The sequence below is a fragment of the Anomaloglossus baeobatrachus genome, assembly GCF_048569485.1.
Source record: "Anomaloglossus baeobatrachus isolate aAnoBae1 chromosome 1 unlocalized genomic scaffold, aAnoBae1.hap1 SUPER_1_unloc_5, whole genome shotgun sequence".
NCBI classification, from domain to species: Eukaryota; Metazoa; Chordata; class Amphibia; order Anura; family Aromobatidae; genus Anomaloglossus; species Anomaloglossus baeobatrachus.
The window spans coordinates 2,943,609-2,956,570 of record NW_027441778.1 but is presented as its reverse complement, the minus strand read 5'-3'; positions in this window follow the sequence as shown (position 1 = coordinate 2,956,570).

The following is a 12,962-nucleotide window of genomic DNA, read 5'->3' as shown; positions in this document are numbered from 1 at the left end:
TAAAACAGGAGTTAGGGTCAGAACATGGGCTTGAAATAGTGTTAGTCCAGCAGTTAAAGTAAGGTTAAGCCAGAATTTAAGGTTTAGGTTAAGCCAGAGGTGAGGATTAAGGTTGGGTCTTAGGTTAAGGTTAGGGTTAGACCATGGGTTAGGAATAGACTTAAAACAGGAGTTAGGGTCAAACCAGGAGATAGAAATAGGGTTCGTCCAGCAGTTAAAGTTAGGTTAAGCCAGAATTTTACGGTTTAGGTTAAACCAGAGATGAGGATTAGGGTAGGGTCATGGGTTAAGGCTAGGGTTAGGGTTAGACCATGGATTAGTAATAGAGTTAAAACAGGAGTTAGGGTCAGACCAGGAAACAGAAATAGGGTTAGTCCAGCAGTTAAACTTAGGTTATCCTAGTATTTAAGGTTTAGGTTAAGCCAGAGGTGAGGATTAGGGTTGAGTCCTGGGATAAGGCTAGGGTTAGGGTTACACCATGGGTTAGGAATAGAGTTAAAACAGGAGTTGGGTTCAGACCAGGAGCTAGAAACAGGGTTAGTCCAGCAGTTAAAGTTAGGTTATCCCAGTATTTAAGGTTTAGGTTAAGTCAGAGGTGAGGATTAGGGTTGGGTCCTGGTTTAAGGATAGGGTTAGAGTTAGACCATGGGTTAGGAATAGAGTTAAAACAGGAGTTATGGTCAGACCAGGAGATAGAAATAGGTTTAGATTAGCAGTTAAGGTTAGCTTATCCCAGTATTTAAGGTTTAGATTAAGACAGAGGTGAGGATTAGGGTTGGGTCCTGGTTAAGGCTAGGGTTAGGGTTACACCATTAATTAGGAATGGAGTTAAAGCAGGAGTTAGGGTCAGACCAGGGCCTAGAAATAGGATTAGTCCAGCAGTTAAACTTAGGTTAAGCCACAATTTAAGGTTTCGGTTAAGCCAGAGGTGAGGATTAGGGTTGGGTCCTGGGTTAAGGCTAGGGTTAGGGTTATACCATGGGTTAGAAATAGAGTTATAGCAGGAGTTAGGGTCAGACCAGGAGCTAGAAATATTGTTCGTCCAACAGTTAAACTTAGGTTAAGCCAGAATTTAAGGTTTAGGTTAAGCCAGAGGTGAGGATTAGGGTTGGGTCCTGGGTAAAGGCTATGGTTAGGGTTACACCATGGGATAGGAATAAAGTTAAAACAGGAGTTAGAGTCAAAACATGGGCTTGAAATAGTGTTAGTCCAGCAGTTAAAGTTAGGTTAAGCCAGAATTTAAGGTTTAGGTTAAGCCAGAGGTGAGGATTAAGGTTCGGTCTTAGGTTAAGGTTAGGGTTAGACCATGGGTTAGGAATAGAGTTAAAACAGGAGTTAGGGTCAAACCAGGAGCTAGAAATAGGGTTAGTCCAGCAGTTAAAGTTAGGTTAAGCCAGAATTTTACGGTTTAGGTTAAACCAGAGATGAGGATTAGGGTTGGGTCAGGGGTTAAGGCTAGGGTTAGGGTTAGACCACGGATTAGTAATAGAGTTAAAACAGGAGTTAGGGTCAGACCAGGAGCTAGAAATATGGTTAGTCCAGCAGTTAAACTTAGGTTATCCTAGTATTTAAGGTTTAGGTTAAGCCAGAGGTGAGGATTAGGCTTGGGTCCTGGGTTAAAGCTAGGGTTAGGGTTACACCATTAATTAGGAATGGAGTTAAAGCAGGAGTTAGGGTCAGACCAGGAGCTAGAAATAGGTTTAGATTAGCAGTTAAGATTAGGTTATCCCAGTATTTAAGGTTTAGATTAAGACAGAGGTGAGGATTAGGGTTGGGTCCTGGTTAAGGCTAGGGTTAGGGTTACACCATTAATTAGGAATGGAGTTAAAGCAGGAGTTAGGGTCAGACCAGGGTCTAGAAATAGGATTACTCCAGCAGTTAAACTTAGGTTAAGCCACAATTTAAGGTTTCGGTTAAGCCAGAGGTGAGGATTAGGGTTGGGTCCTGGGTTAAGGCTAGGGTTAGGGTTAGACCATGGGTTAGGAATAGAGTTAAAACAGGAGTTGGGTTCAGACCAGGAGCTAAAAACAGGGTTAGTCCAGCAGTTAAAGTTAGGTTATCCCAGTATTTAAGGTTTAGGTTAAGCCAGAGGTGAGGATTAGGGTTGGGTCCTGGGTTAAGGCTAGGGTTAGGGTATACCATGGGTTAGAAATAAAGTTATAGCAGGAGTTAGGGTCAGACCAGGGGCTAGAAATATGCTTAGTCCAACGGTTAAACTTAGGTTAAGCCAGAATTTAAGGTTTAGGTTAAGCCAGAGGTGAGGATTAGGGTTGAGTCCTGGGTAAAGGCTAGGGTTAGGGTTACACCATGGGATAGGAATAAAGTTAAAGCAGGAGTTAGGGTCAGAACATGGGCTTGAAATAGTGTTAGTCCAGCAGTTAAACTTAGGTTAAGCCAGAATTTAAGGTTTAGGTTAAGCCAGAGGTGAGCATTAAGGCTGGGTCTTAGGTGAAGGCTAGGGTTAGACCATGGGTTAGGAATAGAGTTAAAACAGGAGTTAGGGTCAAACCAGGAGCTAGAAATAGGGTTAGTCCAGCAGTTAAAGTTAGGTTAAGCCAGAATTTTACGGTTTAGGTTAAACCAGAGGTAAGGATTAGGGTTGGGTTATGGGTTAAGGCTAGGGTTAGACCACGGATTAGTAATAGAGTTAAAACAGGATCTAGGGTCAGACCTGGAAACAGAAATAGGGTTAGTCCAGCAGTTAAACTTAGGTTATCCTAGTATTTAAGGTTTAGGTTAAGCCAGAGGTGAGGATTAGGGTTGGGTCCTGGGTTAAGGCTAGGGTTAGGGTTAGACCATGGGTTAGGAATAGAGTTAAAACAGGAGTTGGGTTCAAACCAGGAGCTAGAAACAGGGTTAGTCCAGCAGTTAAAGTTAGGTTATCCTAGTATTTAAGGTTTAGGTTAAGTCAGAGGTGAGGATTAGGGTTGGGTCCTGGTTTAAGGATAGGGTTAGAGTTAGACCATGGGTTAGGAATAGAGTTAAAACAGGAGTTATGGTCAGACCAGGAGCTAGAAATAGGATTAGTCCAGCAGTTAAACTTAGGTTAAGCCACAATTTAAGGTTTCGGTTAAGCCAGAGGTGAGGATTAGGGTTGGGTCCTGGGTTAGGGCTAGGGTTAGGGTTATACCATGGCTTAGAAATAGAGTTATAGCAGGAGTTAGGGTCAGACCACGGGCTGGAAATATGGTTAGTCCAACAGTTAAACTTAGGTTAAGCCAGAATTTAAGGTTTAGGTTAAGCCAGAGTTGAGGATTAGGGTTGGGTTATGGGTTAAGGCTAGGGTTAGGGTTAGACCACGGATTAGTAATAGAGTTAAAACAGGAGTTAGGGTCAGACCAGGAAACAGAAAAAGGGTTAGTCCAGCAGTTAAACTTAGGTTATCCTAGTATTTAAGGTTTAGGTTAAGCCAGAGGTGAGGATTAGGGTTGGGTCCTGGGTTAAGGCTAGGGTTAAGGTTAGACCATGGGTTAGGAATAGAGTTAAAACAGGAGTTGGGTTCAGACCAGGAGCTAGAAACAGGGTTAGTCCAGCAGTTAAAGTTAGGTTATCCCAGTATTTAAGGTTTAGGTTAAGTCAGAGGTGAGGATTAGGGTTGGGTCCTGGTTTAAGGATAGGGTTAGAGTTAGACCATGGGTTAAGAATAGAGTTAAAACAGGAGTTATGGTCAGACCAGGAGCTAGAAATAGGTTTAGATTAGCAGTTAAGGTTAGGTTATCCCAGTATTTAAGGTTTAGATTAAGACAGAGGTGAGGATTAGGGTTGGGTCCTGGGTTTGGGCTATGGTTAGGGTTATACCATGGCTTAGAAATAGAGTTATAGCAGGAGTTAGGGTCAGACCAGGGGCTAGAAATATGGTTAGTCCAACAGTTAAACTTAGGTTAAGCCAGAATTTAAGGTTTAGGTTAAGCCAGAGGTGAGGATTAGGGTTGGGTCCTGGGTAAAGGCTAGGGTTAGGGTTATACCATGGGATAGGAATAAAGTTAAAGCAGGAGTTAGGGTCAGAACATGGGCTTGAAATAGGGTTAGTCCAGCAGTTAAACTTAGGTTAAGCCAGAATTTAAGGTTTAGGTTAAGCCAGAGGTGAGGATTAAGGCTGGGTCTTAGGTTAAGGCTAGGGTTAGGGTTAGACCATGGGTTAGGAATAGAGTTAAAACAGGAGTTAGGGTCAAACCAGGAGCTAGAAATAGGGTTAGTCCAGCAGTTAAAGTTAGGTTAAGCCAGAATTTTACGGTTTAGGTTAAATCAGAGGTGAGGATTAGGGTTGGGTTATGGGTTAAGGCTAGGGTTAGACCACGGAATAGTAATAGAGTTAAAACAGGATTTAGGGTCAGACCTGGAAACAGAAATAGGGTTAGTCCAGCAGTTAAACTTAGGTTATCCTAGTATTTAAGGTTTAGGTTAAGCCAGAGGTGAGGATTAGGGTTGGGTCCTGGGTTAAGGCTAGGGTTAGGGTTAGACCATGGGTTAGGAATAGAGTTAAAACAGGAGTTATGGTCAGACCAGGAGCTAGAAATAGGATTAGTCCAGCAGTTAAACTTAGGTTAAGCCACAATTTAAGGTTTTGGTTAAGCCAGAGGTGAGGATTAGGGTTGGGTCCTGGGTTTAGGCTATGGTTAGGGTTATACCATGGCTTAGAAATCGAGTTATAGCAGGAGTTAGGGTCAGACCAGGGGCTAGAAATATGGTTAGTCCAACAGTTAAACTTAAGTTAAGCCAGAATTTAAGGTTTAGGTTAATCCAGAGGTGAGGATTAGGGTTGGGTCCTGGGTAAAGGCTAGGGTTAGGGTTATACCATGGGATAGGAATAAAGTTAAAGCAGGAGTTAGGGTCAGAACATGGGCTTGAAATAGGGTTAGTCTAGCAGTTAAACTCAGGTTAAGCCAGAATTTAAGGTTTAGGTTAAGCCAGAGGTGAGGATTAAGGCTGGGTCTTAGGTTAAGGCTAGGGTTAGGGTTAGACCATGGGTTAGGAATAGAGTTAAAACAGGAGTTAGGGTCAAACCAGGAGCTAGAAATAGGGTTAGTCCAGCAGTTAAAGTTAGGTTAAGCCAGAATTTTACGGTTTAGGTTAAACCAGAGGTGAGGATTAGGGTTGGGTTATGGGTTAAGGCTAGGGTTAGACCACGGATTAGTAATAGAGTTAAAACAGGATTTAGGGTCAGACCTGGAAACAGAAATAGGGTTAGTCCAGCAGTTAAACTTAGGTTATCCTAGTATTTAAGGTTTAGGTTAAGCCAGAGGTGAGGATTAGGGTTGGGTCCTGGGTTAAGGCTAGGGTTAGGGTTAGACCATGGGTTAGGAATAGAGTTAAAACAGGAGTTGGGTTCAAACCAGGAGCTAGAAACAGGGTTAGTCCAGCAGTTAAAGTTAGGTTATCCCAGTATTTAAGGTTTAGGTTAAGTCAGAGGTGAGGATTAGGGTTGGGTCCTGGTTTAGGGATAGGGTTAGAGTTAGACCATGGGTTAGGAATAGAGTTAAAATAGGAGTTATGGTCAGACCAGGAGCTAGAAATAGGATTAGTCCAGCAGTTAAACTTAGGTTAAGCCACAATTTAAGGTTTCGGTTAAGCCAGAGGTGAGGATTAGGGTTGGGTCCTGGGTTTAGGCTATGGTTAGGGTTATACCATGGCTTAGAAATAGAGTTATAGCAGGAGTTAGGGTCAGACCAGGGGCTAGAAATATGGTTAGTCCAACAGTTAAACTTAAGTTAAGCCAGAATTTAAGGTTTAGGTTAAGCCAGAGGTGAGGATTAGGGTTGGGTCCTGGGTAAAGGCTAGGGTTAGGGTTATACCATGGGATAGGAATAAAGTTAAAGCAGGAGTTAGGGTCAAAACATGGGCTTGAAATAGGGTTAGTCCAGCAGTTAAACTTAGGTTAAGCCAGAATTTAAGGTTTAGGTTAAGCCAGAGGTGAGGATTAAGGTTGGGTCTTAGGTTAAGGCTAGGGTTAGGGTTAGACCATGGGTTAGGAATAGAGGTAAAACAGGAGTTAGGGTCAAATCAGGATCTAGAAATAGGGTTAGTCCAGCAGTTAAAGTTAGGTTAAGCCAGAATTTTACGGTTTAGGTTAAACCAGAGGTGAGGATTAGGGTTGGGTCATGGGTTAAGGCTAGGGTTAGGGTTAGACCACGGATTAGTAATAGAGGTAAAACAGGAGTTAGGGTCAGACCAGGAAACAGAAAAAGGGTTAGTCCAGCAGTTAAACTTAGGTTATCCTAGTATTTAAGGTTTAGGTTAAGCCAGAGGTGAGGATTAGGGTTGGGTCCTGGGTTAAGGCTAGGGTTAAGGTTAGACCATGGGTTAGGAATAGAGTTAAAACAGGAGTTGGGGTGAGACCAGGAGCTAGAAACAGGGTTAGTCCAGCAGTTAAAGTTAGGTTATCCCAGTATTTAAGGTTTAGGTTAAGTCAGAGGTGAGGATTAGGGTTGGGTCCTGGTTTAAGGATAGGGTTAGAGTTAGACCATGGGTTAGGAATAGAGTTAAAACAGGAGTTATAGTCAGACCAGGAGCTAGAAATAGGTTTAGATTAGCAGTTAAGGTTAGGTTATCCCAGTATTTAAGGTTTAGATTAAGACAGAGGTGAGGATTAAGGTTGGGTCCTGGTTAAGGCTAGGGTTAGGGTTACACCATTAATTAGGAATGGAGTTAAAGCAGGAGTTAGGGTCAGACCAGGGTCTAGAAATAGGATTACTCCAGCAGTTAAACTTAGGTTAAGCCACAATTTAAGGTTTCGGTTAAGCCAGAGGTGAGGATTAGGGTTGGGTCCTGGGTTAAGGCTAGGGTTAGGGTTAGACCATGGGTTAGGAATAGAGTTAAAACAGGAGTTGGGTTCAGACCAGGAGCTAGAAACAGGGTTAGTCCAGCAGTTAAAGTTAGGTTATCCCAGTATTTAAGGTTTAGGTTAAGTCAGAGGTGAGGATTAGGGTTGGGTCCTGGTTTAAGGATAGGGTTAGAGTTAGACCATGGGTTAGGAATAGAGTTAAAACAGGAGTTATGGTCAGACCAGGAGCTAGAAATAGGTTTAGATTAGCAGTTAAAGTTAGGTTATCCCAGTATTTAAGGTTTAGATTAAGACAGAGGTGAGGATTAGGGTTGGGTCCTGGTTAAGGCTAGGGATAGGGTTACACCATTAATTATGAAAGGAGTTAAAGCAGGAGTTAGGGTCAGACCAGGGTCTATAAATAGGATTAGTCCAGCAGTTAAACTTAGGTTAAGCCACAATTTAAGGTTTCGGTTAAGCCAGAGGTGAGGATTAGAGTTGGGTCCTGGGTTAAGGCTAGGGTTAGGGTTATACCATGGGTTAGAAATAGAGTTATAGCAGGAGTTAGGGTCAGACCAGGGGCTAGAAATATGGTTAGTCCAACAGTTAAAGTTAGGTTAAGCCAGAATTTTACGGTTTAGGTTAAACCAGAGGTGAGGATTAGGGTTGGGTCATGGATTAAGGCTAGGGTTAGGGTTAGACCACGGATTAGTAATATAGTTAAAACAGGAATTAGGGTCAGACCAGGAAACAGAAAAAGGGTTAGTCCAGCAGTTTAAGTTAGGTTATCCTAGTATTTAAGGTTTAGGTTAAGCCAGAGGTGAGGATTAGGGTTGGGTCCTGGGTTAAGGCTAGGGTTAGGGTTAGAAAATGGGTTAGGAATAGAGTTAAAACAGGAGTTGGGTTCAGACCAGGAGCTAGAAACAGGGTTAGTCCAGCAGTTAAAGTTAGGATATCCCAGTATTTAAGGTTTAGGTTAAGTCAGAGGTGAGGATTAGGGTTGGGTCCTGGTTTAAGGATAGGGTTAGAGTTAGACCATGGGTTAGGAATAGAGTTAAAACAGGAGTTATGGTCAGACCAGGAGCTAGAAATAGGATTAGTCCAGCAGTTAAACTTAGGTTAAGCCACAATTTAAGGTTTCGGTTAAGCCAGAGGTGAGGATTAGGGTTGGGTCCTGGGTTAAGGCTATGGTTAGGGTTATACCATGGCTTAGAAATAGAGTTATAGCAGGAGTTAGGGTCAGACCAGGGGGTAGAAATATGGTTAGTCCAACAGTTAAACTTAGGTTAAGCCAGAATTTAAGGTTTAGGTTAAGCCAGAGGTGAGGATTAGGGTTGGGTCCTGGGTTAAGGCTAGGGTTAGGGTTAGACCATGGGTTAGGAATAGAGTTAAAACAGGAGTTATGGTCAGACCAGGAGCTAGAAATAGGTTTAGATTAGCAGTTAAAGTTAGGTTATCCCAGTATTTAAGGTTTAGATTAAGACAGAGGTGAGGATTAGGGTTGGGTCTTGGTTAAGGCTAGGGTTAGGGTTACACCATTAATTAGGAAAGGAGTTAAAGCAGGAGTTAGGGTCAGACCAGGGTCTAGAAATAGGATTAGTCCAGCAGTTAAACTTAGGTTAAGCCACAATTTAAGGTTTCGGTTAAGCCAGAGGTGAGGATTAGGGTTGGGTCCTGGGTTAAGGCTAGGGTTAGGGTTACACCATGGGATAGGAATAAAGTTAAAGCAGGAGTTAGGGTCAGAACATGGGCTTGAAATAGTGTTAGTCCAGCAGTTAAACTTAGGTTAAGCCAGAATTTAAGGTTTAGGTTAAGCCAGAGGTGAGGATTAAGGTTGGGTCTTAGGTTAAGGCTAGGGTTAGGGTTAGACCATGGGTTAGGAATAGAGTTAAAAAAGAAGTTAGGGTCAAACCAGGAGCTAGAAATAGAGTTAGTCCAGCAGTTAAAGTTAGGTTAAGCCAGAAATTTACGGTTTAGGTTAAACCAGAGGTGAGGATTAGGGTTGGGTTATGGGTTAAGGCTAGGGTTAGGGTTAGACCACGGATTAGTAATAGAGTTAAAACAGGAGTTAGGGTCAGACCAGGAAACAGAAAAAGGGTTAGTCCAGCAGTTAAACTTAGGTTATCCTAGTATTTAAGGTTTAGGTTAAGCCAGAGGTGAGGATTAGGGTTGGGTCCTGGGTTAAGGCTAGGGTTAAGGTTAGACCATGGGTTAGGAATAGAGTTAAAACAGGAGTTGGGTTCAGACCAGGAGCTAGAAACAGGGTTAGTCCAGCAGTTAAAGTTAGGTTATCCCAGTATTTAAGGTTTAGGTTAAGTCAGAGGTGAGGATTAGGGTTGGGTCCTGGTTTAAGGATAGGGTTAGAGTTAGACCATGGGTTAGGAATAGAGTTAAAACAGGAGTTATGGTCAGACCAGGAGCTAGAAATAGGTTTAGATTAGCAGTTAAAGTTAGGTTATCCCAGTATTTAAGGTTTAGATTAAGACAGAGGTGAGGATTAGGGTTGGGTCCTGGTTAAGGCTAGGGATAGGGTTACACCATTAATTATGAAAGGAGTTAAAGCAGGAGTTAGGGTCAGACCAGGGTCTATAAATAGGATTAGTCCAGCAGTTAAACTTAGGATAAGCCACAATTTAAGGTTTCGGTTAAGCCAGAGGTGAGGATTAGAGTTGGGTCCTGGGTTAAGGCTAGGGTTAGGGTTATACCATGGGTTAGAAATAGAGTTATAGCAGGAGTTAGGGTCAGACCAGGGGCTAGAAATATGGTTAGTCCAACAGTTAAAGTTAGGTTAAGCCAGAATTTTACGGTTTAGGTTAAACCAGAGGTGAGGATTAGGGTTGGGTCATGGATTAAGGCTAGGGTTAGGGTTAGACCACGGATTAGTAATATAGTTAAAACAGGAATTAGGGTCAGACCAGGAAACAGAAAAAGGGTTAGTCCAGCAGTTAAAGTTAGGTTATCCTAGTATTTAAGGTTTAGGTTAAGCCAGAGGTGAGGATTAGGGTTGGGTCCTGGGTTAAGGCTAGGGTTAGGGTTAGAAAATGGGTTAGGAATAGAGTTAAAACAGGAGTTGGGTTCAGACCAGGAGCTAGAAACAGGGTTAGTCCAGCAGTTAAAGTTAGGATATCCCAGTATTTAAGGTTTAGGTTAAGTCAGAGGTGAGGATTAGGGTTGGGTCCTGGTTTAAGGATAGGGTTAGAGTTAGACCATGGGTTAGGAATAGAGTTAAAACAGGAGTTATGGTCAGACCAGGAGCTAGAAATAGGATTAGTCCAGCAGTTAAACTTAGGTTAAGCCACAATTTAAGGTTTCGGTTAAGCCAGAGGTGAGGATTAGGGTTGGGTCCTGGGTTAAGGCTAGGGTTAGGGTTACACCATGGGATAGGAATAAAGTTAAAGCAGGAGTTAGGGTCAGAACATGGGCTTGAAATAGTGTTAGTCCAGCAGTTAAACTTAGGTTAAGCCAGAATTTAAGGTTTAGGTTAAGCCAGAGGTGAGGATTAAGGTTGGGTCTTAGGTTAAGGCTAGGGTTAGGGTTAGACCATGGGTTAGGAATAGAGTTAAAAAAGAAGTTAGGGTCAAACCAGGAGCTAGAAATAGAGTTAGTCCAGCAGTTAAAGTTAGGTTAAGCCAGAAATTTACGGTTTAGGTTAAACCAGAGGTGAGGATTAGGGTTGGGTTATGGGTTAAGGCTAGGGTTAGGGTTAGACCACGGATTAGTAATAGAGTTAAAACAGGAGTTAGGGTCAGACCAGGAAACAGAAAAAGGGTTAGTCCAGCAGTTAAACTTAGGTTATCCTAGTATTTAAGGTTTAGGTTAAGCCAGAGGTGAGGATTAGGGTTGGGTCCTGGGTTAAGGCTAGGGTTAAGGTTAGACCATGGGTTAGGAATAGAGTTAAAACAGGAGTTGGGTTCAGACCAGGAGCTAGAAACAGGGTTAGTCCAGCAGTTAAAGTTAGGTTATCCCAGTATTTAAGGTTTAGGTTAAGTCAGAGGTGAGGATTAGGGTTGGGTCCTGGTTTAAGGATAGGGTTAGAGTTAGACCATGGGTTAGGAATTGAGTTAAAACAGGAATTATGGTCAGACCAGGAGCTAGAAATAGGTTTAGATTAGCAGTTAAGGTAAGGTTATCCCAATATTTAAGGTTTAGATTAAGACAGAGGTGAGGATTAGGGTTGGGTCCTGGTTAAGGCTAGGGTTAGGGTTACACCATTAATTAGGAATGGAGTTAAAGCAGGAGTTAGGGTCAGACCAGGGTCTAGAAATAGGATTAGTCCAGCAGTTAAACTTAGGTTAAGCCACAATTTAAGGTTTTGGTTAAGCCAGAGGTGAGGATTAGGGTTGGGTCCTGGGTTAAGGCTAGGGTTAGGGTTAGACCATGGGTTAGGAATAGACTTAAAACAGGAGTTGGGTTCAAACCAGGAGCTAAAAACAGGGTTAGTCCAGCAGTTAAAGTTAGGTTATCCCAGTATTTAAGATTTAGGTTAAGCCAGAGGTGAGGATTAGGGTTGGGTCCTGGGTTAAGGCTAGGGTTAGGGTATACCATGGGTTAGAAATAAAGTTATAGCAGGAGTTAGGGTCAGACCAGGGGCTAGAAATATGGTTAGTCCAACGGTTAAACTTAGGTTAAGCCAGAATTTAAGGTTTAGGTTAAGCCAGAGGTGAGGATTAGGGTTGAGTCCTGGGTAAAGGCTAGGGTTAGGGTTACACCATGGGATAGGAATAAAGTTAAAGCAGGAGTTAGGGTCAGAACATGGGCTTGAAATAGTGTTAGTCCAGCAGTTAAACTTAGGTTAAGCCAGAATTTAAGGTTTAGGTTAAGCCAGAGGTGAGGATTAAGGCTGGGTCTTAGGTTAAGGCTAGTGTTAGGGTTAGACCATGGGTTAGGAATAGAGTTAAAACAGGAGTTAGGGTCAAACCAGGAGCTAGAAATAGGGTTAGTCGAGCAGTTAAAGTTAGGTTAAGCCAGAATTTTACGGTTTAGGTTAAACCAGAGGTGAGGATTAGGGTTGGGTTATGGGTTAAGGCTAGGGTTAGACCACGGATTAGTAATAGAGTTAAAACAGGATCTAGGGTCAGACCTGGAAACAGAAATAGGGTTAGTCCAGCAGTTAAACTTAGGTTATCCTAGTATTTAAGGTTTAGGTTAAGCCAGAGGTGAGGATTAGGGTTGGGTCCTGGGTTAAGGCTAGGGTTAGGGTTAGACCATGGGTTAGGAATAGATTTAAAACAGGAGTTAGGTTCAGACCAGGAGCTAGAAACAGGGTTAGTCCAGCAGTTAAAGTTAGGTTATCCCAGTATTTAAGGTTTAGGTTAAGTCAGAGGTGAGGATTAGGGTTGGGTCCTGGTTTAGGGATAGGGTTAGAGTTAGACCATGGGTTAGGAATAGAGTTAAAACAGGAGTTATGGTCAGACCAGGAGCTAGAAATAGGATTAGTTTAGCAGTTAAACTTAGGTTAAGCCACAATTTAAGGTTTCGGTTAAGCCAGAGGTGAGGATTAGGGTTGGGTCCTGGGTTAAGGCTATGGTTAGGGTTATACCATGGATTAGAAATAGAGTTATAGCAGGAGTTAGGGTCAGACCAGGGGCTAGAAATATGGTTAGTCCAACAGTTAAACTTAGGTTAAGCCAGAATTTAAGGTTTAGGTTAAGCCAGAGGTGAGGATTAGGGTTGGGTCCTGGGTAAAGGCTAGGGTTAGGGTTATACCATGGGATAGGAATAAAGTTAAAGCAGGAGTTAGGGTCAGAACATGGGCTTGAAATAGGGTTAGTCCAGCAGTTAAACTTAGGTTAAGCCAGAATTTAAGGTTTAGGTTAAGCCAGAGGTGAGGATTAAGGTTGGGTCTTAGGTTAAGGCTAGGGTTAGGGTTAGACCATGGGTTAGGAATAGAGTTAAAACAGGAGTTAGGGTCAAACCAGGAGCTAGAAATAGGGTTAGTCCAGCAGTTAAAGTTAGGTTAAGCCAGAATTTTACGGTTTAGGTTAAACCAGAGGTGAGGATTAGGGTTGGGTTATGGGTTAAGGCTAGGGTTAGGGTTAGACCACGGATTAGTAATAGAGTTAAAACAGGAGTTGGGGTGAGACCAGGAAACAGAAATAGGGTTAGTCCAGCAGTTAAACTTAGGTTATCCTAGTATTTAAGGTTTAGGTTAAGCCAGAGGTGAGAATTAGGGTTGGGTCCTGGGTTAAGTCTAGGGTTAGGG